The 26,102-nt window shown below is 40.3% G+C and overlaps 1 long non-coding RNA gene across 6 annotated transcripts in view; it reads left to right on the plus strand.

Moving 5' to 3' along the window:
• Positions 1 to 8,636: 8,636 nt before the first annotated feature.
• Positions 8,637 to 26,102, plus strand: part of LOC122556807 (uncharacterized) — a 108,153-nt gene continuing 90,687 nt past the window's right edge. For 5 of the 6 annotated variants that reach the window (XR_015759831.1, XR_015759827.1, XR_015759826.1 and 2 more), the window contains exon 1: positions 8,637 to 8,861. This is a non-coding gene — a long non-coding RNA (uncharacterized LOC122556807). Of the gene's footprint in view, positions 8,862 to 20,194; positions 20,371 to 26,102 lie in introns of all 6 variants that reach the window. The other variant, XR_015759829.1, reaches the window with a different exon arrangement.

The following is a 26,102-nucleotide window of genomic DNA, read 5'->3' on the forward strand; positions in this document are numbered from 1 at the left end:
TTTTAAGTAACTCTCTCCCCATCCCCCGACCCCCTTCCCAGCCCCTCCCCCTCCCTTTGACTTCTCCCTGCCACTAACCGGATTCATTCCTCCCATTGACCAACCAGGCTGTACCCTCTACCTGTCTTCACCTATCCCCACCTCACCACCCTGCCTCCGCCACCCCCTTTATCTGCAGCTCCCCCCGCACCCATCCCCAGTCTTGAAGAAGGGTTACATCTGAAATGTCGGCTTCTCCACCTCCTGATGCTGCCTGGATTGCTGGGTTCTTCCAGCCTCCTGCCTGTCCACTTTGGATTCAAACGTCTGCACTTTTTTCATTGTCTCCAGCAGATGGAATGATGCCAATCAACCCAAACCTCTTCACAAGCATGGGAGTGTTTCTTAGGCAGTTAACATGCCTGTGAAGAAAGTATTTTGTTTCAGAGCTGATTGTGTCACATTAGTAAAGTTGGATATCGACTGCAATACAAAAGCAATCAAGTGAAACCAACCAAAATGGTTCAACTCTGATAATATTTTAATGAATAAACAGAATTAAAGGTTAATGCAGAGAACTGCATGCATTACAATGTACTTTACCTTGAATAATCTCATAGTATATGGGTAAACATGACAGGAATTAACTTCCATTTAATATGAATGCTGAAATTCGGATCAAATGCAATAAATTAATTACAAAAATATTTGGTATTTTTCCCCTCTTTGCCTGTCACAGGTTGGGAGCCCAGGGCACAAGTTACACAAAAAAAAAACAGCCTCACTGTGAATAACTTGGAGTGCCCATCCCATTGAAAGTGACATTTATTGTCCATGCCCAACACCCAAGATATTCTGAAAACTAACTTTTGTACAAAATGTTTGTAAATATTATCAAAGGAAGGCTGCATCTGCCACAGTAAAGATGGCAAGGGTGTCCTATCATCAAGTAATGTTTTACTTTTCATTTCTCTATGCTAGTGCTAACAGCAAAACTAATGGGTTTTTTTCATTCATTCACAGGATGCGGGTGTTGCATTGGGTTTACTGCCCATTTCTCTTGAGAAGATGAAGGCAATAAACTGACTTCTTAAACTGTTAAGGTCCTTGAAATGCAGATATACCCACAGTGCTCTTCGGAAAGAAGTTCCAAAATCTTTGACTCAGCTACAGTGAAGGAACAGCAACGTAGTTCCAAGTCAGGATGTGGTGTGTGGCTTGGAGGGGAACTTGCAGGTAGTCTGTTCCCATGCATCTACTGCCCTTCTCCTTCAAAGTGGTAGAGGTTGCAGACTTGGAAGGGCTGTTTCTTTTGAGAAAGATGATACCTCGGCTTTAAAGAAAAACACTTCTTGTGGCATGCTCAGGCAGTGACACCCATCCTGTTTTTGCATTCACTTCCATTAGATAATCTCAGAAACTGTGCTGTCAGACAATACACTTTTTTTTAACACTCTGCTGTCTATCTAACCATTTACCCTCGATTTCAGTAATTCATTGGAATATTATTTGCCAATCAGTTAACAAATGTAACCAGTTAAATCATAAGGCCATAAGACATAGGAGCAGAAATTAGGCCATTCAGCCCATCGAGTCTGCTCCATCATTCAATCATGGCTGATGGGTTTCCCAACCCCATTCTCCCGCTTTTTTCTCGTAACCCTTGATGCCCTTGACAATCACGATCCTATCTCTCTCTGTCTTAAATATACTCAATGACCTGACCTCCACAGCCTTCTGTGGCAGTGAATTCCATAGATTCCCCACTGTCTGGCTGAAGAAATTTCTCCTCACCTGCTTTCTAAAAGGTCTTCCCTTGTGGGCGGCACGGTGGCACAGTGGTTAGCACGGCGCCTGAGACCCGGGTTCAATTCCCCCCTCAGGCGACTGACTGTGTGGAGTTTGCACATTCTCCCCGTGTCTGCGTGGGTTTCCTCCGGGTGCTCCGGTTTCCTCCCACTGTCCAAAAATGTGCAGGGTCAGGTGAATTGGCCGTGCTAAATTGCCCGTAGTGTTAGGTAAGGGGTAAATGTTGGGGTATGGGTGGGTTGCGCTTCGGCGGGTCGGTGTGGACTTGTTGGGCTGAAGGGCCTGTTTCCACACTGTAATGTAATCTAATGTAATGTAATCTAATCTAATCTACTCTAAGGCTATGCCCTCAGGTCGTAGTCTCTCCTACCAATGGAAACACCTACCCAACGTCCACTCTGTCCAGGCCCTTCAGGATTCTGTAAGTTTCTTTGACTGCTGTGTACATACAACCTCGAGAGAGGAGAGGGTGTGAGTGTCAACTGTTGTCAGATTATGCGACCTATTTTCCGTTCAACATAGAGTCATAGAGATATACAGCATAGAAAGAGAAAAAACTTGTTTAAGTGTTTGACTTTTTTTGCTACAAGTCCATGTGCATCGTTACATTCGCTGATGAAATTTTAGACTGGAATAAAGACTTATTGCACTCAAATCTCAAAGTTAGAATTCTCTCCTATTGGTCTAACCCCAAGGTACAATCTGTAGTTTTGAGTCACTTGTCTTTTGCATTGTAATTCATAACAAAGCACACATATCCATCAACTTGCTAGTTGACACCCAATTCTTGGCTGACCAACTCTGGAAGCTTTAACTTTGACCCAACCTTGCACCAATAGCAGGTTTTGAAAATGCTGAGGTTGGGGGGAGAACCCCACACCCCTCCCATTTATCTCTCAGCCCCCTGGCCCACAAGCCTCATTCCTGATGAAGGGCTTATGCCCAAAACATCGATTCTCCTGCTCCTTGGATACTGCCTGACCTGCTGTGCCTTTCCAGCAACACATCTCCAACATCTGAAGTCCTCATTTTCTCCAAGGAAAGAAAAGCTGCCTGTCTCCCAGGTTTTTTTCAGACTTTTAGCTTAAACCTATTAAGAATTATTTGGAAGGTGAATTCTGCAATCAGGTCCTGAGTGCAATTTGAGATTAATTGCTGGGTTTTCCCCCAAGCCTCCACTTCGACTCATCTGGGAATTGATTTGGTGCAAAGTGACTAATTTACTCTACACTTTTCACATTTCAGACTTGCTTCCGAGGCGTTTGAAACTTTTATGGAGAGGGATGCACCAAGATGCTTACAAGCAGCTGTGTAATGCAGTTGCTACCTCCTGTTGTATGTTCAGGCTTTGTGCGCAACGAATGCCTAAAGGGCTATCATTTTTCTTCAGGAAAAAGCATTTGACAAATCCTTCCTTACTTGGCATGAAGGATACACTGCTTTAAGTTTGTGCATGTTGACACACCTTGTGTGATTGTTCCAAATTTAAAAAGACTAACCAAGTAAGTTGTTTTAATTCCCATGATGATTTTTAAGGCCATTTTATTGCAGACAGTGCATTACATTTCATTCTGTTTGCTAATCCAGTCTTGACTTAATGCTTCATCAATGAAGATAAAGGAAAGCTGAAAGAAGAGCATTTTATCTTTTGATTGGCACTTTCCAAAGTTTAATTCTGGTCTCCCCTTCCTGAGTTCAACAGCTGCGGGTGAAAGCCACCACATTGCTTTTCTGGATGACAGCTGTTGGTAATGATTCTCTCATTGCCATTTATGCCTCGGCTAAGCACTTTGAAAGACTGTAATGTTTGACATTTTAGCTTTATTTTTCTTCATTTTTCTACTTAATACTGAGAATTACTGTAACGTTTAACTTTTAAAATTGTCAGCGATTTTTGAGAAGATTTGAATTGAATTGAATTGAATTTATCGTCACGTGTACTGAGGCACAGTGAAAAGCTTTGCCTTGTGAGCAATACAGGCAGATCACAGAGTTAAGTAGCATCGATAGTAAATAATAGGTAAACAGCAGCAAAAACAAAAACACAGGTACAGGTGAATGTTAAGAGTGTGTGAGTCCATTCAGTATTCTAAAAAGAGTAGGGTAGAAACTGTTTTGAACCAGCTGATGTATGTGTTAAGGCTTCTGTACCTTCTCTCTGATGGTAGAGGTTGTAGAAAAATATTGCCAGGATCTTTGAGAATGCTGGCGGCCATTCCTTGATAGCGGGCCTGGTAGGTGGATTCTATAGATGGGAGGTTGGCCTTTGTGATTGTCTGGGCTGAGTATGTAAGTTAGCTCGCTGAGCTGGAAGGTTTGTTTTCAGATGTTTTGTCACTATGATGAGGTAACATTATTAGTGAGAGTCTCTGGTTCACCAGCGCTTCACCGGAGACTCTCACTGATGATGTTACCTAGTCATGGTGATGAAACGTCTGCAAACAAACCTTCCAGCTCAGCGAGCTAACTTACATAATTTTAACTTTGTTCTTTCTTTCTATCTTGTTCTTATGATTCCATGCCTAGGTACTTGTACCTAAGATGGCACCTTGTGTGGCGACATTATACTCTTTTTGCTGTACTCCTGTACTTGAGTACATGTGATAATGGGAATCTAAACCTAAACCTTCTCAACCCATCTTTCATTTCTTTACCAGTCTCACTAACATCCCCTTTTACCTCAAACTATCATTCCTTTTGTTATTTAATCACTCTTTCCCTCTCCTTTATTCTGGGCCTTTCTTTTCTACCTCTGTACACAACTCTTTACTTGCTAAGAATCTGCAACCTATCGATGGCTTTTAAAAATGTGTTCATGGGATGTAGACATGCCTGGCTATGCCAGCATTTATTGTCCATTACAATTTGTCATGGAGGAAGTAGGGTGAGCTGTCTTCTTGAGACATAAAATCTTTGGAGTGTGGTGCAGTTAGACAAAGAGTCCCACAATCCTGACCCAGTGACAGAGGAAGAATGGTGATATTCCAAGTTAGGATGGTGTTTGATTTGGAGAGGAGCTTGACCTGACTGGCCGTGCTTTTCCAGCACCACACTCTTTGATTCTGATCTCCAGCAGCTGCACCCTCACTTTCCCTTTCTGTCCGTGGATGCAGCCAGACCCGTTGAATTGTTCCAGGAACTTCTGCTTTTATTTGTATTGCTGGTAGCTGGTCTAGTTCAGTTTCTAGGTAAAAACAATGACTGCAGATGCTGGAAACCAGATTCTGGATCAGTGGTGCTGGAAGAGCACAGCAATTCAGGCAGCATCCGAGGACAGGCAAAATCGACGTTTCGGGCAAAAGCCTGATGAAGGGCTTTTGCCCGAAACGTCGATTTTGCCTGTCCTCGGATGCTGCCTGAATTGCTGTGCTCTTCCAGCACCACTGATCCAGAATCCTAGTTCAGTTTCTAGTCAATGACAATCCTTGGGAGGGATAATGAGGGAATTCAGTGATAACAATGCCACTGAATATCAATGAAAGAAGGCTGGATTCTCTATTGTCAGAGGTGGTCATTGCCTGACATTTGTGCTCTACGAACATTAATTGCCACTCATCAGCATAAACCCTGATGCTGTGCTGGTCTTATTCCATTTATGATGTGAAGGTGACGGTGTGGACTGGAGTAGGCAAAGTTAAAAATCACACATCACCAGGTTACAGTCCAACAGGTTTATTTGGAAGTACAAGTCTAATTCTATGTCCTATGATCCTGCCCCACTAGCTACCTGATGAAGGAGCAGTGCTCCGAAAGCTAGTGCTTCCAAATAAACCTGTTGGATTATAACCTGGTGTTGTGTGATTTTTAACTTTGTTGCATTTAGGCATGGACTGCTTCAGCATCTGAGGAGTTGCAAATGTGCAGAATGTTGTATCGTCGTCATTAGCTAACTTGCCCATTTCTAATTATTAAGGAGGAGGGAAAGTTATTAATGAAGCAGTTGAAAGATGGTAAAAGCTACAACACTGCAGTGAGGAATACTTGCAGTAATGTCCTGTGGCTGGAGGTGACTGAAATCCAATAATTGCAACCATCTTCCTTTCTGCAGTGTGTGTCTCCAACCACCAGAGAGTATCGTGACTCTGGATCAGAACCCTAAAGTACTCATATGCACATTAAAATTTCAACTCCTGCATGTGTTTGTTAAAAGAGGACAGCTACAGCCAAAAGATGTCTCTGGATGTAAACACACTGACTGTTGGCCAAGTCTTGGGTGAACCCATGGAATGTCACGCCTGTGCACAGTCAAGGAAACTTCAAACAGAAAGACTAAAAAGGAAGAGATAATGAGAGGCTGCCTACTCAATCTTCACTCAGCAGGAAGCCATCGTCTGTAGACAGGTCTGTATTTTATCCCTCTGGGAATATACAAAGAAAGGGTTCAGAAATGTTTTTGTGTGTTAGTGGCCTGATGTGTTAACATGTGAACCAGTGGACTTCGAAGTTTACACCCTAAAAATGGTTATTTCCTGTGGTAGGGGTGCTTAACAGAGGAAAAGACACTTCCTCTCTCTCAGTGCTGTCAGCCAGCAACCATTAAAAGGAAGCAGGACAGAAAAATTTAAATTAACCTGCATGGCCAAGAATCTTGAATACATCTGATTACAGATACATGGATAGAAGAGATTTAGAGAGACATGGACCCCAAGCAGGCAAATGGGACTAGTTCAGTTTGGAAAACCGAGTTGGAATGGGCAGGTTGGGCCAAAGGGTCTGTTTCTGTGCTGTGTAACTCCATAATTGACCACATCAATACAAACCAATATCATTCAACGGGATGGTACAACATTTTACTACCTCCAACTCAGAGAAGTATTTTAATACAAAATGTTTATCTTTTTGGATCACTTCTTATTCCGAATGTCCAGATATGAGTGTTGTTCATTGTTTCTTGTCACGTTTAGGAACTAATCAACACACTGTTTTGTTAACTCAATAAAGCCTGGGTAAATTGGCTACTTTTTCACACGTCAACTCATTTGCCGTGAGAGAAAGGCCTCCACAAGGGAAGGGATCCATATTAAGTGAACTTTGTTATGACCAAACAAGTCACAAAGGGAACCAATTCATCCCGTCTCACCCAAAAGCTTAACAATTTGGAGCATCTTATCTGGAACTATAACAGGTTTGGGGCAGCATGCTGGCTCAGTGGTTAGCACTGCTGCCTCACAGCACTACGGACCCAGGTTCAATTCCAGCTTCGGGCGACTGTCTGTGTGGGGTTTGCACGTTCACCCTGTGGCTGCGTGGGTTTCCTCCCACAGTCCGAAGAAGTGCAGGTTCGGTGGATTACAATTCTAAGTCCATCTGCGTTTGAGTTCTGAGCTGACTCTGAACCACCACCACCACCACCACTATCACATTGAGCCAACTAACGTGGAAGTTGCCAATCCTCAGGTACCATCATTTGCCGTTGGGCCTATGTTGCCTCACGGCTTGCCCTGCCCGCACGCTGGGCTCACTCTCCTCCCTCAAGGGTCTCGCCGTTGCCGCCTCAGACACTCAGGAGGCTGGGCCTACTCTCGCCCTCCAGAGGACATTGAGAAAGACTTTTTAAAAAGAAAAGCAGACAAAGGGGTGGCACTGTGGCTCAGTGATTGGCACTGCTGCCTCACGGTGCCAGGGACCCGGGTTTGATTCCAGCCTCGAGTGACTGCCTGTGTGGAGTTTGCACATTCTCCCTGTGTCCGTGTAGGTTTCTTCTGGGTGTTCTGGTTTCCTCCCACAATCCAAAAATGTGCAGATGAGGTGGATTGGCAGTGCTAAATAGCCCATAGTGTTCAGGGTTGTGTAGGTTAAGTGCATTAGTCAGGGGTAAATGTAGAGTAATGGGAATGGCTATGGGTGGGATACTCTTCGAAGGGTTGGAGTGGACTTGTTGGGCCGATGGACCTGATTCCACACTGTAGGGACTCTATGATTCTAAGCAGATGAGCTCTAGGCCAAGAGCTTGGACTCAGTGCTGCTTCTCCGCTGCCGCCATCTTACATGCTTTCCAAGTATTTGTTACATTAAGAGAACAGAATTGCTGTGGGTTTCTCTTTTCTCTCTTTAGAACACTACATCTGTTGCATCTGTAAGTTTTAAAATGTCAATGGACCACATTCCAAGTTGTTAAATCTACTAAACACATGCACACCTCTTTTACTTGGGCCTTTTCCTCAAAGTCCTCTCATTCCCATTGGAAAAATTTCCGATGATACTTTAAGGCTTCTATAAAGCTCATTGTTCTAGTGCAGAAAGTTCAGTAATTTTCAGTGGAGTACAGTGCAAGTGTACATGGTTCCTAATTATCAAGGCTGCTTTATTCTATTTGCTCCGGTTCACAGCATGCAACTCATTTCTACTGAAACTTTACTTCTTGTCTAAAATGTGACCAAACATCTATGTTCCAGTGATAATTTTCAGGATTTCCCCGAATCTACCCACGGAGTTTACACTCAGGAAGCTGCAGTATCAAGTGATCGACCATTACTTCCTTTTTTGTTACACTGCTGGGGTTTTCTTAGAATTTACGCCTGATCTAACACTTTTCAAAAGGAAACCGTAACTTTTTCTTTGAATTTTCCTTCTTGAATAACTCTATTTCTAATCAATATAAGCCTCGGGTTACTTAATGAGACTTGCATGTTATCATACTGTACAAGTGGCTAAATCAAAGAGGTTTTGAACTGCCATCATGTCATGAGTTTTAAATGAGTCGGGATACAAGGGGAATTTCCCACAGCTAAAACTGCATCAAGACATGTGAATGGAATCCACGCTTATGCAAATTAGCAGCACATTTTCCTTTATATACACAAATGTTTATGAACTAGTCACGTATTATGTCCAACGTAGGTGTTCAGTAAATCTAAACACACGATGCAGTTATTTCATTCAAATGTAATCGACTAGAAAATGATGTGTAATGGGTGACTACGAGAGGGGGAAGGTAAAGGAAACTGCCCAATCATCATGAGTAAGTTTTATCGATGAGGATGGAACAGACAAGAATAAGAGGCGACAATCAAGGTAGAGATAGAAACTGAGAGAAGCTTTGTCATTGAAATTTCTGGAGCTGAAAACACAAGGTAATTTGAACTCTTTTGCATATGTTAAAACTAGATCAAGATTGGCAAATCAGCTAATTGATGCCAGTGATCTCCTTTTCTTATTAATTGCATTGGTTTCTGCAAAGGTTGTGTAATCTTTACAAATGAGAAGAAATAATTGAAATGTGACATGGATGCAATCAAATTCGTAAATCTTACCATTTAAAAATGCTCAGAAATTAAATTTTGGAAACAATTAAAAAGGCTTCAGTTTCATGGCAAATATTTATGTTTTATCAAATATGTTAAAGTACTATTTATTAAAATGTTTAATTACACTAGGCACAGAATATTCCAAGATCATATACATATGACACTTATAGCTATCTCTGTATAGTCTCTTAATATAACAAACATATGGAATTTATATACAATAATCATTAGAGTGTATAGACTTATGAAAACTCATATTGAAAAGGAGAAATAGACCAACAATGTCAAAATTTTTACATTGTTTTATATTTTAAGTTCTTTGGTGAGAAATGGTGATACTTTAAACTTAGTTCTTCATATGCGAAAATTTGGGGAAGGCAAATTAATTCACGCCAATAAATCTTTCATCCTTGCAGAGTATTATTTTAAAAAGTATTCCCATATAATAGAGAAATGAGATCTAATTATTTCAAGATTTTCTCCATTTTAAAATAAAGAGGTTAATTAATGCTACTATTCAAAGGATTGGCCATCTTCTGTCCTGTAGCTCTACTTAAATGTTAACAAAAAATTTAAATGTTTGACAGAAACACGTTCTAAAAAATAGATCTGATTCCAAAATGCTAACTGCCCGTTTTTGGCAGCTCAAACCACTTTCAATACAAGTGGCCATTACATATTTTTTTCATATTTTGACTCACAAGAAGCTTCCTTGCACTTATGTCTCACGAGTATTTGATTTGCAGCCAGACCCTTCTCCTCACAACTGACACAGTCAATTCACAAGTGGTAGCATTTGCAAAATTGTTCCTTCACCCAAAATTTCTTAATTGTATTGTTGTAGTGTGCGATAAAAGTATTTCCTGGACAAAGAGCATTTACAGCAAATAGTAATTTTACTGTTTAAGTACAATACTAAAGGAGACATTTTTGCGGTCAACTTTGGTAAAATAAAGCATTCTTCACCTTGGTATGAATTATTTTATGTAACTAAAGAGTCATTTCCCTCCAGCTATATTTTAAGATGTCTTTATTTGTACATAAATAACTAACTAGAAAAGTGGTTCTCATTTTTAAAACTCAGATTCTCTTCATTTGGAATAATCCAGCCTTATTTTTCCTTAAATATAGTGGTTTCCGACTTCTTTCAAATAGATTTGGGGCCAGTTTGTGTCACGTACGATTGCCAGTTTTTCATTTGCCCCACCTGAACAGTTACCTACTTAGCAAGTTGTAGGTCTATTCTCAAAAGCAAGAGAATTTCTGTGGAATTTTTTTTCAAGGGCATGGTAAGAAATGTGAGGTAGGTAGGATTTGAACCTGCATCTTCTAGCCTAGAGGGCAGAGACACTACCACTGCACTGCAAGACTTCAAGGGCATTTTCGATGCTGGTAGCTGACATGAAATAAGAAAAAAGAATTTACAGAACTAAGTCAGGATATTAGCATTAATCATATAATTGTTATAATCATATAATTTAAATAAAAACTAAATATATTCTGCATACTGTCAACTGGAAAGAAGGTTAGAAAAATTGGTGTGAGCATTATCTGTAGACAGTTAATGTCACTTATTCTGGAGGCGTTTGTAGCAATCTGGAGGATATCTGGCCAAATGTTTTGAGTAAATGATGTATGTAGTTAAGACCGACAAATGGTAATAAACATAAGGCATCAGTTTACAGACAATTGCACATCACACATCAATGAAGACAATTATTCTACCTTAAATTGTTGCTGACCCACCCCGGCTCCACGTCTCTCTGCAATTAATGATCCATGAACAAAAATGTTCACAGCAGTTGTTCTTTGAAAAGAGAGTGAAGTTTCATGAGCATGATAATATTACAAATTTGACAAAAATACAGAAAGGCATATTCCCATTATGTAACACAGCAGTTTTGTACCCTTCTGTCGGACTGTCTCTGTACATGTAGAATTTGTGAAGGTACACAAAAGCAGACAGAAGAACCTCATTATTTTGTGAACTGCGTCAGACATTTAAGAAGGCATTGATCCATCACATAGATTATATTATACATTAATTGACAACAAAATATCTACCATATGAAAGCAACTTAATGGTAAGTTTTTTTAGGTAGAAACAGTTGAATAGATTGATATTAAAACTACTTGGAATTATAAGGAAGCAGATTGCATCCAAATCAATTTGTGCTGAGCATCTTTAACAAATAGGGCCCATTGAAAAATGATAATTGCACATAGATCACACCTTTATAATCTTATGCTATATCTTGTTCCACATAAAGAATCATAGCTGCAAAATACCTGTATTGTAAAAATGAACTATTTAAGCCATTGTATTACAACAGTTGTAAATGAAACAAGGTAGTCTATCAATGTAAGAATTATAGAACTCTTTTTGAGTACATATTAGCAACAAACTAACATTAATATGTCTTTTATGAGCACACTTCATATGGATGCAAGCATAGTTAGTCTGTTCGGATTACTGTTTACTCGCTACGTCAACCTTTTCCTATCACTACTTACATGAATTTGATATATTTGACTTATTTTTCAAGAAAACTTTGCAAGATGACCATTATATAGAGATCATGTTACTGAAGCCCTCAGATAATATGCACAATTATAGAGTCACAGAGTCATAGAGCACAGAAACAGACCCTTCTATCCAACCAGTCCACGCTGACCATAATCCCAAACTAAGGTAGTCTCACCTACCTGTGCTTGGACCATATTCCTTCAAACCTTTCCTATTCATCAACTTATCCAAATGTATTTTAAATGTTGCAACTGTACCTGTATCTGCCACTTCTCTGGAAGTTAATTCCACACACGAACCACTCTCTGTGTAAAATGTTTGTCTCCCATGTCCTTTTTATATCTTTCTCCTCTCACCTTAAAAAAATGCTTATGCATCAAAGCCAATAGAACAGATTATTGGGGTTGGTTTCCAACATACCTTATGGACATTGAGGATTAATTGCCCGTTACAGAATCGCTCAATTTTTATTTCCATTGTAAAGATGGCAAGTGGAAAGTCCGCCCCATTATATTACTTCCATCCAGATCAATTCAGCAACTCATTGCATTCAAGAGTCATACAGTCAGACTCTTGAGATTCATTATATTATTCATTTAACATAGCACAATTACTGAGCTTCATATATTTGAAGCTAATGTAAGACAAAGAACTGCGGACTTTGGAAATGTGAAGCAAAAGCAGAAATTGCTGGAAAAATTTAGCAAGCCTGGTAGCATTTCAAACTGGTTCTGGAGAAGGCTCAAAATGTTAACTCTGGTTTATGTCCCCAGATGCTACTGAGTTTCTCTGGCAATTTCTGTTTCTGTTTAACTGGAGGTAGGTCATGGATATGAAGGGGAACAGTTACTTTATTTCACAATGGATGATTGATACTTAACTATCAGCTTTGGAAACGGAAAAGCAAGTCAATCAGTACAGCATTTCTGAAGAAAGAGGAGAGGTTTTAGGTGTGAGAAAACATTATTTTCTGCATTTGTCACCTTTTGGATCTTGACGGATGTGATGTGCATATCCACCATCTCCTTGTGTTTCTCTTCAGAATCCAACATTCTCCCTTGTTGCTCATTCCATTTTATAAACTGACAATATTTGTTAAATAAAACCAAATCTTAAATCATGGGAATCCATTTTGTTACTTTACTGACCTTAGACTGCAAAATGCCTGCTCCTTGTGACTCTCCTTATCAAGATGACAATGTGATTTTTTTTAGAAATGGTAATTAATTTACAAAGACCTATTGCTATTAACGTTACAGATTTTTAAAATACTAGTTCCATTATAAACAAATCAGGACTCAAACTTTCAATATGCCAGACTGACTACAATTCTTCTTCGACATGTTTGGATTTTGTTGACAAATTTTGGAGATGTTGTGGAGGCCGAAGAAGGTTTCCTCAGAGTCCAACAGGATCTTGATCAGATGGGCCAATGGGCCGAGGAGTGGCAGATGGAGTTTAATTTAGATATATGTGAGGTGCTGCATTTTGGAAAGGCAACTCAGGGCAGGACTTATATACTTAGTGGTAATGTCCTGGGGAGTATTGCTGAACAAAGAGACTTTGGAGTGTAGGTTCATTGTTCCTTGAAAGTGGAGTCCCAGTTAGACAGGATAGTGAAGAATACGTTTAGTACGCTTGCCTTTAGTGGTCAGTGCATTGAGTATAGGAGTTGGGACATCGTATTGCACCTGTACGGGACATTGGTTAGGCGACTTTTGGAATACTGCTTGCAATTCTGGTCTCCCTGCTATCGGAAGAATGTGTGAAGCTTGAAAGGGTTCGGAAAAGATTTACAAGGACATTTCCAGGATTGATGGGCTTGAGCTATGCGGAAAGGATGAATAGGCTGGGGCTGTTTTCCCTGGAGCATTGAAGGCTGAGGGGTGACTTTACAGGAGGTTTAAAACCATGAGGGGCATGGACAAGGTAAATAGCCAAGATCTTTTCCCTGGAGTGGGGAAGTCTAGATGGGACAGGTTTAAGGTGAGGGGGGAAAGGCTTAAAAAGGACCTGAGCGGTAACCTTTCCATGCAGAGGGTGGTGCATGTGTGGAGTGAGCTGCCAGAGGAAGTGGTGGAGGCTGGTACAATTACAACATTTAACAGGCATTTGGATGGATATATGAATAGGAAGGGCTTAAATGAATATGGGCCAAATGCTGGCAAATGGGACTAGATTCATTTAGAATATCTGGTCGGCATGGATGATTTGGACTGAAGGGTCTGTTTTCATGCTGTAAATCTCTTTGACTCTATAACTAACATTTATTGAATTATAATACAAGTAAGTGATTTTTTAAAGGCTAGTACAGTGACTAAGTAAGAACCAATTACTCTGATGTCAGACTGGGAGTGGCATAACCACTGTAGTGTTTTGTAAGTTTAGTGTGGGATGTGGGTGTTGCTGCTTGGGGCAATATTTACTGCCTGTCCTTAGTTGCCCCTTGCAAAGGAGGCGGTGAGCTGCTTTCTTGAACTGCTGCAGTCCACGTGCTGTGGGTTGACCCTCAATTCCCTTCAGGAGGTAATTCCAGGATCGTGACCCAGAGACAGCAAAGGAATGGCAATATACTTCCAAATCAGGGTGGTAAGTGGCTTGGAGGGGAACCTGCAGATGGTGGTGCTCCCATATATCTGCTGCCCTTGTCCTTCTAGATGTTAAGCAGTTGTTGGTTTGGCAGGTGCTGTCTGAGGATCTTTGGTGAATTTCTGCAGTGTATCTTGTAGATAATACAAGAGTTTGTGGGGGGTTGACTGAATGCTTGTAGAAGTGATGCCAGTCCAGCAGGCTGTATTGTCCTGGATGGAATCAAGCTTCTTAATTTTGTTGGAGCATCCAAGCAAATGGGGAGCATTCCATCACACTTCTGACACACAGTTAGTATGCAGTTAGCCTTTAAGAGACAGGTTTGTGATATCATATCTGTATCACAAGACATAAACAGAGGGTTATAAGTGCCTCAGACTCACATCATAACTGGGTCCACTTGACATATACCCTGTTGTTAAAAACATGTTACACATTGTGTCTGAATCACTCAATACTATCCCATACACAGAAGTGCCGGTGATTGTAGTAGTTGTAGAATTAGGTGTTGTAATAAGTGTTTATTCAATATTTCTATGTGACCCATACCTAGTTCTTATGACACGGGAGTTAACATAACTATTGCTGCATTAGATAGAAGAGCCTTACTGAATCGCAATTCCAAACCAGAACAGTTGGCAGTTAAACAGCAGGACTGCAGTTCGTCTGAAAGTACAAGACTGATCCAGTTGGACGTTTTATGATAATCTAAAAGGATCATATTTCCAGTTTTAACTGAACTTAAATCCTCTCACTGCCATATTACCTGGATTATTTGCCCTGGCCTCTGGGTTACCAATCCAGTAGCATAGCGTGACGTGACTGTACACGATACTTATTTTCAATGATACAAACTACATTTTGGTCAAAATATTTGCATTTTTGTGTTTTAAACAAAGCAGCATTTAAAAGAAGTAAATGTAATTACATTAAAATAAAAGGATTGTGGATGCTGGAAATCTAAAATCAATACAGAAAATGCTGGAGGAACTCAGTTGGCCTGGGACCTTCCGTGGGAACCTGTCCATGCCCTTCATGATTTTATAAATCCCTATAAGGTCACCCCTCAGCTCCAGAGAAAACAGCCCCAGCCTATTCCAGTTCCAAATAAAATCTTACTGGACTCGAAATGTTAACTACCCACAAGTGCTGCTAGATGTGTTGAGCTTCTCTGGCACTTTCCGTATTTAATGTAGTTACATTGAGGACTCTAATTCCGTCCAATTAGAGTTTGCAACACAAGACAAAAGTCTACCCAGAGTGTGAGAGAACATCGTGATTTAGCAACACACATTTTACATCAGCAAGTTTTTCATTTTACTTCGTGCAAACGTAAACATTAAAGTATATCCTCAATTAAGCATAAAAGACTTAATGACAATTATCTCAAGACTATTTCCCTAGCTGCTTTGTGCCACACATCAGTACAACTGTTAAGCGCTTTGCAACATTCACATTTCAAAAACTTTGTTGCACCAATACTCTCCCGGTTTTTCCTTGATGGTTTTGCTTTATATGGTTACATTAAAATCTGCAGTCCTGTTACTTCACCACAGTGGCCATTATCCAACTGGTCACTGTTTGCCAGTGGGTGGTATCAGAGCCAGATTATGCCAACACACACACTTGTACATTTCCAGCAGGATTAAGTGGCTGGAAAATGGAATGGAACTGTGATAAAGGAGCAAGAAACCTAGCTAAAACGATTTCTCTGTCATACACCAGGGAAATAGAGTCATAGAGTCAAAGAGATATACAGCAAGGAAACAGATCCTTCGGTCCAACTCGTTCATGCCAACCAGATATCCTGAATTAATCTTGGCCCATATCCCTCTACACCCTTCCTATTCATGTACCCATCAAGATGCCATTTAAATGTTGTAATTAAACGTCTCCACTGCTTCATCTGGTAGCTCATTCCATACACGCACCACCCTCTGTGTGAAAAAGTTACCCCTCAGGTCTCTTAAATTTTTCCCCTCTCACCTTAAACCTACGTCATCTCGTTCTGGACTCCTCCGGCCAGAGAAAAGACCTTGTCTATTCACCCTGTCCTTGCCCCTTATGATTTTATAAACTTCCATAAGGTCGCCCCTCAGCTCCAGCAAAAACAGCCCCAGTCTATTCAACCTCTCCCTCTAGCTCAAACCCTCCAACCACGGCAACATCCTTTTAAATCTTTCATGAAGCCTTATCAGAGATATTTTTTAATATTGTGACTGTTGCTCTAGAGTAAACTATTTAATCACATTGTGATGATACAATGGCTTTAAGAGGTATATTTTAACCTTTGTTTTATGGAGAAAGTCTGTTCCAAACCATTAAACAGCTTGTGAGGCCTTGGGTTTTTCTTTTAAGTAGCGAGAAGGGATAGTGTCAAGCTCCCACAGAACCAGGATTTTAGTTTAACTTTCAGTCCCTGTTGGGGTATGGAAGCTGCTAAACATCTCTCCATGCCAGGCAAAACACCTGAGTTCTCTCTGTCTCTGTCAGAATTTTCTCTTGATGTTCTTTCCCGCTGGACTGCATGTGAGATAATTGATTTCACTGAATCTGCCTTTGTCATGGGTGTGTTAATGGGATGTTACTATATTGGAACCCAGTTGCTGTTTAGTAGTTAAATAATCTATTATTCGGCCTTTAGAGTTGTTATTCCAATTTTTCTTACTTTCATTTGTATTTTAACTATTGTGTAAGAGTAAAGTGTGTTTTGCTTCAATCCTGGTAGATTGACCAAACAAATTGCATTCTGAACACAATGCCTTCCACTTGCTTTTTTAAAAATAAAAAAAGTTAAGGTCTAGTCTATTTTCTTGATATATTTTGAGGGGTTTAGTCTGATCTATAGCCACATACAGACTAAAGTTGAACCTGGTGTCTTTGAATACATAGAACATCATAAACCACTTAAAGGATATAGTGGAGATAGAGGGAATGGAAGGGATCAACTGTTCACTGATAAAGAACTCCACTCTAATGGTAGGAATTTAGCATGCCATTTTCTGAATAGTTGGAATTTTGCAAGAAATTTATCATCAGAAATGATATTTAGCTACGGCTAAAATATCAGATCATTTGAGATTAAAGGCCTTCCATTTTCTTTACTGCACTTAATCTGAAATACAACCCATCACCACATAATCAATATTTACTCATGGCTCTCTTAAATACAGACGCATGTTCAAAAACTCATTAATTGATGGAAAATGCACTAACATCGCCTTAAAAATAAATGCAATCAGTTCAGCTGACGATTGTATTTTGACACTCCTCAACTAATAGCAAGGCCTCAGTAAAGGTTATCTGTGCGACAACAATTTACATTTGAAACCTGATAAATCAAAGAGAGCTAACCATTTGTCTTTAGCAGCTAATGCCACTGCAATCTTTCAGAAATCATATGTTGTAGCCGTGAGATTAATTTTATGAGGATTCAAAAAGTGTCCCTTTCGCTCTGTCACAAATTAGGAACAAAAATCGAGTACAGATCTGCAGTCAGATTTTCCTTGGACATTCTCCCAGTATTCTCCATGACATGACTCCCAGTATTTTTTAAAATTCATTGAAGATGTCGATGGCTAGGTCAGCATTTATTGCCCATTCCTAATTGCCCAGAGGACAGTTAAGAATCAAGCACATTGCTGTGAGTCTGGAGTCACATATATGCCAGACTAGGTAAGGATGACATTTTCTTTCCCTAAATGCTATTAATGAACCAGATGGTCTTTTCCAACAATTGATCCACAGTCATCATTAGATTCTTCATTCCACATATTTATTGAATTCAAATTCCACCACCTGTCATGGCGTGATTCGATTCCTGATCCCCAGACGTTACCTGTGTCTCTGGATTAACAATCAAGTGATAATACCACTAGGACAGTCTCCCATATTTCAATGCTGCGTTCTTCAGGCCCCCCCTACATGGGTGCTATTTTGTGTGAACTAGATGCATTTGGCTCTCTCTCTGACTTACCCTCCTTCCTTCAAGAAACAATTACATGGTAAAGTTCAAGGAGGAATTCAGCTTAAAGCTTCCTTTTCCCAGATAAAGGAAATGAGTCCGACTGTGGGGGGTACTCCATGGATTGTTCCAGCATTCAGCAGCTTTTACCCAAATTCTGAAGTAATAAAAACCGAAAGAAAGAACTGTGGTTGCTGTAAATCAGATGTTGCTGGAAAGGCTTAGCAGGTCTGGCAGCATCAGTGAAGAGAAATCAAAGTTAATGTTTCGGGTCCGGTGACCCTTCCTCAGAACTCACAGATGCTGTGAGACCTGCTGAGCTTTTCCAGCTACCTCTGTTTTTGTTGCCCAGGTATAACCCTGCTAAAAATTACAATATAAAAGAGGATCACTATTCCTCTCTAGCCCCTGTATGAGTGTAATTGAATGCTGACTATTCAGCTTGGTATGACTAATAATTTGTGGCTGCACAATTTCAAGAAATTTTTTATGCCAGCTGTCGATAGATAAGTACCCACCTCACTTTACAGTGATTTAAATTCCTTCAGTTCCTCCTACTGTTATGGACCAGGCCAGACCCCTCAAAATATTTCAAGAAAGTAGCTTAGACCCTAACTTTACTCATTGTTTTAAGCAGGTGAAACGCTAAAATCCCAGTAGGGATGCAACTGGTCAAACCACTCAGTTTTAAACAAAACAGAATTTATTTACAAGATTACCAAATAAAAGATAACAGAAAACAGAACTTAAACTATCCAAAAACCCAACAGACCGTTCCAAAGTAATGATGCTGTTCCAAATACTTGCAACAATCCCCATAAACACCCCTTGGCACAAAAGGTAAAAGAAAACACAGGGTCTTACAAGAGAGAGAGATATGGCAGTATGGAACACCCTCTTCCATGTAGCTGTTTCTTAAATCATCAGCCTCAAGTCTGCCTGACTGCTTTCAGTGAACAGCCAGACTGCCAAAAATCAAATCAAACCAGATAAAGCTGAGCTGGGAGAACTGGCCATTCCTTTTTCATTGTATCCTTTTTTTAAAACTTGAAAGCCTTTTATGAGGCAGTATCTGTTAGCTATTATCAAATTGGCTCGAAAACCCATCAAAACCTAGACATTTCAGAGCCTGTGTCTTTACCACCTTCTGAAAAAAAACAAGGATAACGTAACTTTGTTAACTGAGCAACATCATCACCTTATTCACTTGCAAATTTAATGGCAGCCATCGCAAGTCAATAGGAGCTAAGAGATTTTTGCACGTCAGATAGTGGATATCCAGTATACTTAGTAGAAATTTGTAAAAAGAGTAAAAAGATCTAGTCCAAAAAACTGTAAACAAACCTTCCAGCTCAGTGAGTAAAACCTACATTCAGAACCTCAACCTGAGCTACAAATCTTCTCAAAACTCTCTAGATGTAATCCAATTGGAGGGTTGAAAGGAAAACATTAATAGTGAGGTCTAACCGCAGGTATTATCATCGCAGTAACTGGATGTCAGAATGTTGGAGATTATCTGATATACTCATAGAATGTGGTCCTCCTTGTGCCTTTGTATAGCACCCTACTGACTAATGTCACATCAGATCCAATGAGATTGGTCAATGGAGAAAAACGATTTTTGCCAAGAGTGTAATGACATATTTTATATCTGGGAGACTTATGCCAATCATTTATTCAGTTGTCTACTAGCAAGTGACAGATATTCAATGTAATCTCTCCTATTCCCATTGGAAAATGATGTGGCTCATCAGTTGCGAAGACATGTTGAGTATCCCTCAGACGGGGGTTTATAAGGATCATGAGATCACTCCGTCCTTATGAGCAATATCTTCTTTGACTTTTGTGCATTGGTTACCCCAAGAAACTGCTAGTGTAGCAAGTTGTGTGCAAGTCATGAAAAGAGACAGAGAGAGAAAGAAAGAGAGGGGTGGAGGAGAGAGAGGGAGTGAAATTCCTATTATATTAAGTACATTTAACGTTTTGTAAAGTTTTTATATGATGATGTCACAGAATTTTTATTAGCCTTAGTTCACACTTTCTTGTATTTTGTGAATGTATATTTTTCTGCTCTTCTAGACTTCCCTATAATTACATCCTATTTTGACTAAGTGGTGAAGCCCACAACCAGTTCAGACTGGGCCTGAAGTTTTTGCTGTATCAGCAGTGATATTCAGAAAACAAGGTATTTTGGAATGTTGGCACACAGATTGCTTGGTTCACCAAACCCTGGGTTCTGTTCTACGGTTTGATGGGTAAGTCCCCCAAAATTTCAGAAAGCTGAGAGAAATGTAAATGGTGGTTATTTTCTGAAATGGATTCTGGGAAGCCTTGTTAGTTTTTATTTTTAATTTGAGAATAGTATTCCCAAGAAATAGTTTCTCATCTTCTATAAAACAGCATCAGAAAGGGTTAATTACGTGGAATCCCTACAGTATAGAAGCAGGTCATTTGGCCTGTTGAATTCACACTGAACCTCCAAAGAGCATCCCAACCAGTCCCAACCCTATAACTCAACATTTCCCATGGATAATACACTTAACCTGCATAACCCGGGACACAATGGCGCAATTTAGCCTGGTCAATCCACCTAACCTGCGCATCTTTAGACTATGGGAGGAAACTGGAGCACCCAGAGGAAATCCACACAGACACAGGGAGAACGTTTCCACCCACAATCCAAAGATGTGCAGGTTAGGTGAATTGCCCATAGTGTTCAGGAATGTGCACGCGAGGTGAATTAGTGAGGGGAAATGTAAAAGTAATAGGGTAGGGGAATGGGACACTCTTCATTGGGCCACATGGCCTGTTTCCACACTGTAGGGATTCTTTGATTAGTTCTATGATGGAGAATGTGCAAACTCCACACAGACAGTCACCTGAGGGTGGAATCGAACAACCCATGTTGCTGGTGCTGTGGGACAGCAGTGCTGGCCATTGAATAACCCCATTACGCAACTATATCCAAGCTGTCAGAACATCAAGTACATGCAGCTAATAGAACATGCACTTATGCTTAACTTGAGGCTTAGGTTTCATGAGAGACAATTATCTACCTTATTTAGTAGATGTAACAATACTATAAATAGTTCATTAACACCATTTATAAAAGCCTTTATTGTTTATCAAGACTGAACCCAGCTTCTGCCAAAACATTCACGTGGGCGTCCTTTCCCACACGGCATCAGGAAGACAGACTGATACCAGTAAGAAGGATACATGGAAGTGAAACAGCCCAAGGCACATGATATTAGCAATGTTAATATAGTGTCAGTGGTGGGTGTTCAGAGACTTAGATTATCGACACACTAATAGAAGGGGGAGGCGAAGGCCTAATGGTTTCAGTGCTGCACTGGTAATCCAGAGACCCAGGTAATATTCCAGGGAGCTGGGTTCAAATCCCACCAGAAGCAAGATGTTGGTATTTGAGTTCAATAAAAACCTGGAAAAAGAATCTAAGGTTGATTATGAATCCAGGTCAATTGTCAGAAAACCCCATCTGGTTCACTAACGCACTTTAGGGAAGGAAACTGCCATCCTTACCTGGTCTGGTCTACATGTGATTTCAGACCCACGGCAATGTGGTTGACTCTTAACTGCCCTTGGGTAATAAATGCTGGCCCAGCCAGCGACACTCGAATCCTGTGAATGAATGAATGAAGAAAGGTACTCAATTAGAAAAATATTTGTGTGACCAGTTTTAAAGTTACTTATGGCTTGAAGAGTTACTACTTTGAAGAGTAACTTAAAAATACCAAAAGGACTCAGAATTAAGGTGATGCTTGAATGGATCTGCATGCATGCATTTTGAAATCAGTCTATGAAGAAGAATGCTGCATATTTTTGAGGAGGGACACTGGATTTCTCTCCACCCACAACTGCTACAATGTAGCACAGAAAATGACACTGCACATGGAACACTGGGGCAACAGTTGGCTCTCCAGTCTCTCGAAACTATCCCATCATTCAGTAAGGTCAGGGCTAACTTGCACCTTTACTCCATCCCTTAATTTCACCAAGAAGTTTATGCATGTGTGTACAATTTAGTTGCAGCAACAGGGATGCGAAAGTAAAATAGCGCAATAATCTGAATTTAGTTATTCCGAAATGGAATGTTTATATTTAATTTCTCCTATTGATAAAAAAAAGTCTGCTTCCTTTCAACGTCATTTTGTTGCTTGGTTACCACTGAGTATTTATTGTGAGTCGTAATGGAAAGGAATGACAGCACTAATAGAGGCCCATATTTTCTCTCTACGACAGAATCATTGGTATATGTCTGAGCAGGATTCCACAGTGTTGTAGTTATCTTCCAGAGCCTCATTCAGTGGGTCACAAGTGACCCTGGTCAATGAAGTCTTCAAATGTATTAGACCCGAGTCCCAACTCAGTCTGACCTCAATCCACACCCAGAACGTCTAATGTGTATCTTTGCTTTCATTGTTTGAAACAATTACTTTTGTCTAATCCAGAGATACTTATTATTTTAGCAGAGGTCAGCAAACATAGCAAAGATCTGGTGTGTGAGGCTCAGTTACCAAAACAAAGTGATTTTGATCTCTGATAACAATACAAATGAGTAACTGAAACGGTTAGTGTAGGGATAGGGTTGTCTGTAATAAAACAGAGCCTAATTCCCTGCTGTAATTTGATCTGCCATGAAAAGTATAATCAGGAAAAATCCCCAATCCCAAGTTTAAATGGATAAGATGCCCCTAGGCCTATCATTAAACAGTCAACATGATTAAGTACTACCTGGAATAGATAGCAAATTAGCACATTTTACTAATCACATATTGATATAATCAGTATTCAGACAATTTCTAAAACATGTCATACATCATCTTTACAATTGTAGATAATTAATATATTACGGAATATACCTTAATGAAGGAATATTAATTAGTAAGATGTCAACAGGCCAAATCTTAATTCTTTTCCCCCCGAATCACCCATTTAATTTAAACACTCACAGAAATACGAACTGAACTTCAGCAATTTCCATCTAATTGTAAGGATGTTCATTTCCATTTCTCAAATTGGCTCAAGGTTGAACATTCTATATTTATAGTCCCTACCAACATGCTCTGTCCAAGACAGTACACTATACATATGTTGCTCATTGGCTTCTGTCACCTCTATTCTTCCATTATCGTAATTACTTCGACTTGCAATTTAGCAAAGCATTATTGGACATAAAGATTAATAAAAATCCATTTGAAGCATTGTTCAAGATTGGGTTCCCTTATACAGCTGCTGCAAGTCATTCTATTTAGCAATCACCTGTTCTACAATACTTTAGGAGAGACCCATCTAGGTATATATAGGAAAGCATTCAAAACAAGCCAACATTCAAATTTCAAGAAAAAGTCATCTGCGTTGATATTGCATTTTGCCTGACCTTTGCGTGCCATTATGGATACCTCAAGTTATTACAATGTGTAGTCACTGTTGGAACACAGCAAGATGTCACAAGCCAAATGCCAAGAGTGTCTGGTTTAGTAATGTTGGGAACAAATGTTTGACACAGGAGCGATAACCTTCGTGCAAATATAAGATTGCATCTAACAATATTTAGTTGAAATTTTTCTTCAAACAAGAATTGTGTGTTTTGCCATTCTAATCCAGTGAGCAAATCAAGCAGAACTCATGAACTACCTCATGCAGCAAGCTTGTGTAAGCAAATTAAATTATTGGGAATTTACATGAAAACTACAATTTTGCACAGAGAACTTTTGTAGTGGCTTTACCTATAATAAAACACTTCTTAAAAATTCATTTGCAGGATGAGGGCATGGCTGGCTGATTCAGCATTTATTGCCCAGAGGGTAGTTAAGAGTGAATCACATTGCTAATGGTCTGGAGTCACATGTAGGTCAGACCAGATAAGGATGGCAGTTTCCTTCCCGAAAGGATGTTAGTGAACCAGACGGGTTTTTCGATATGGCCATCATTCGACTCTCAATTCTTGTTTGTTATTGAATTCAAATGCCACCACCTACTGTGGAAGGATTCAAACCCAGGTCCCCCCCAAACATTAGCTGGGTCTTTTTCCACCTATCACATTTCCAACTCCCCTCCTCCAAGTCCCTCCTCCCTACCTTTTATCTTCTCCTGCTGAACACTCTCTGCTCATTCCTGAAGAAGGGCCTGTGCCCGAAACGTCGAATCTCCTGTTCCCTGGATGCTGCCTGACCTGCTGTGCTGTTCCAGCAATAAAGTTTCAACTTTGATCTCCAGCATCTGCAGACCTCACTTTCTCCTCTGGATTAATAGCCCAGTGATGAATTTTGCCCTTCATTGCTAAATGGATTGAGTTTAAAAGCAGGGAGGTTATGTTGCAGCAGTCCAAGGTGCTGGTGAGACCACACCTGGAGTACTGTGTACAGTTTTGGTCTCCTTGCTTGAGAAAGGATGTATTGGCACTGGGCGGGGTACAAAGGAGGTTCACTGAGTTGATTTGGAATTGATAGCATTGGATTATGAGGAGACACTGAGTAGACTTGGATTGTAGTCGAAGAGTGTGGGGGTGCTGCAAAAGCGCAGTCGATCAGGTAGCAGAGAGAATTGATGTTTGGAGCATAAACTTTTCATTCTGAATTCCTGATGAAGAGCTTATGCTCAAAACATCGATTCACCAGCTCCCCGGATGCTGACTGACTGCCTGTTCTTTTCTAGCACCACACTCTTCGACTCTGACCTCCAGCATCTGCGATCCTCTCTTTCTCCCTAGATTGGGATTATATTAATTGGAATTTAGAATAAATAGGGGGGATCTGTTATGGACCAGGCCAGAACCCCTCAAAATATTTCATGAAAGTAGCCCAGACCCTAGCTTTGCTAGTTGCTTTAAGCAGGTGTAACGCTGATATTCCAGGAGGGCTGCAGCTGGTCAAAACACTCAGTTTTAAACAAAACAGGATTTATTTACAAGATTACCGGATGAAAAGAAAAGAGAACAGAATACAGAATAACTTAGCCTATCTGAAAACTCAACAGACAATCCCAACTTAATGATGCTGTTCCAAATACTTGCTACAATCCCCATAAACATCCCTTGGCACAAAAGGTAAAATCAAACCCAGGGTCTGACAGGAGAGAAAGAGAGAGATGGCAGCATGGAACACCCTCTTCCATGTAGCTGTTTCTTGGTCCAGCAGCCTCGAAGCTGCCTGACTGCTTTCAGTGAACAGCCAGACTGCTAAAAAACCAGAGAAAAGTTGAGCTGGGAAAACCGACCACTTTCCTTTCATTGTACAAGTGTTTTTTGTAAAAACATGAAAGCCTTTTGCCTGAAGCAGTATCTGCTAGCTGTAATCAAATTGACTCTAAAACCCTTCAAATTTGGCTTTTCAGAGTCTGTGTCTTTTATGGCCCCTCTGAAAAAGATGCCAGCGACAGCATAACCTTGTTAAAGGAGAAGCTACATCACAGATTAGATTAGATTCCCTACAGTGTGAAAACAGGTCCACACCGACCCTCAGAAGAGCAACCCACCCTCTGACTAATGCAACTAACACTATGTGAAATTTAACATGGTTGATTCACCTAACCTGCACATCTTTGGACTGTGGGAAGAAACCCACACAGACACGAGGAGAATATGCAAATTCCACATAGACAGTCATCTGAGGTTGGAATTGAACCTGGGACCCTGGTGTTGTGAGGCAGCAGTGCTAACCACTGAGCCACCGTAAAAACATATAAAACTATGGAGGGAATGGATATGGTCACATAAGAACACAAGAACTAGGAGCAGGAGTAGGCCATCTGGCCCCTCAAGCCTGCTCCCCCATTCAATAAGATCATGGCTGATCTTTATGTGGCCTCAGCTCCACTTACCCACCCTCTCACTTAATTCCTTTACTGTTCAAAAAATTATCTTAGCTTTAGAAACATCTACTGAAGTAACATCAGCTACTTCACTGGGCAGGGAATTCCATAGATTCACAACCCTCTGGGTGAAGAAGTTCCTTCTCAATTCGGT

Source organism: Chiloscyllium plagiosum, unplaced genomic scaffold, assembly GCF_037043375.1.
Source record: "Chiloscyllium plagiosum isolate Xiang-an unplaced genomic scaffold, Cpla_swu_hap1 HiC_scaffold_16, whole genome shotgun sequence".
Classification (NCBI taxonomy): Eukaryota; Metazoa; Chordata; class Chondrichthyes; order Orectolobiformes; family Hemiscylliidae; genus Chiloscyllium; species Chiloscyllium plagiosum.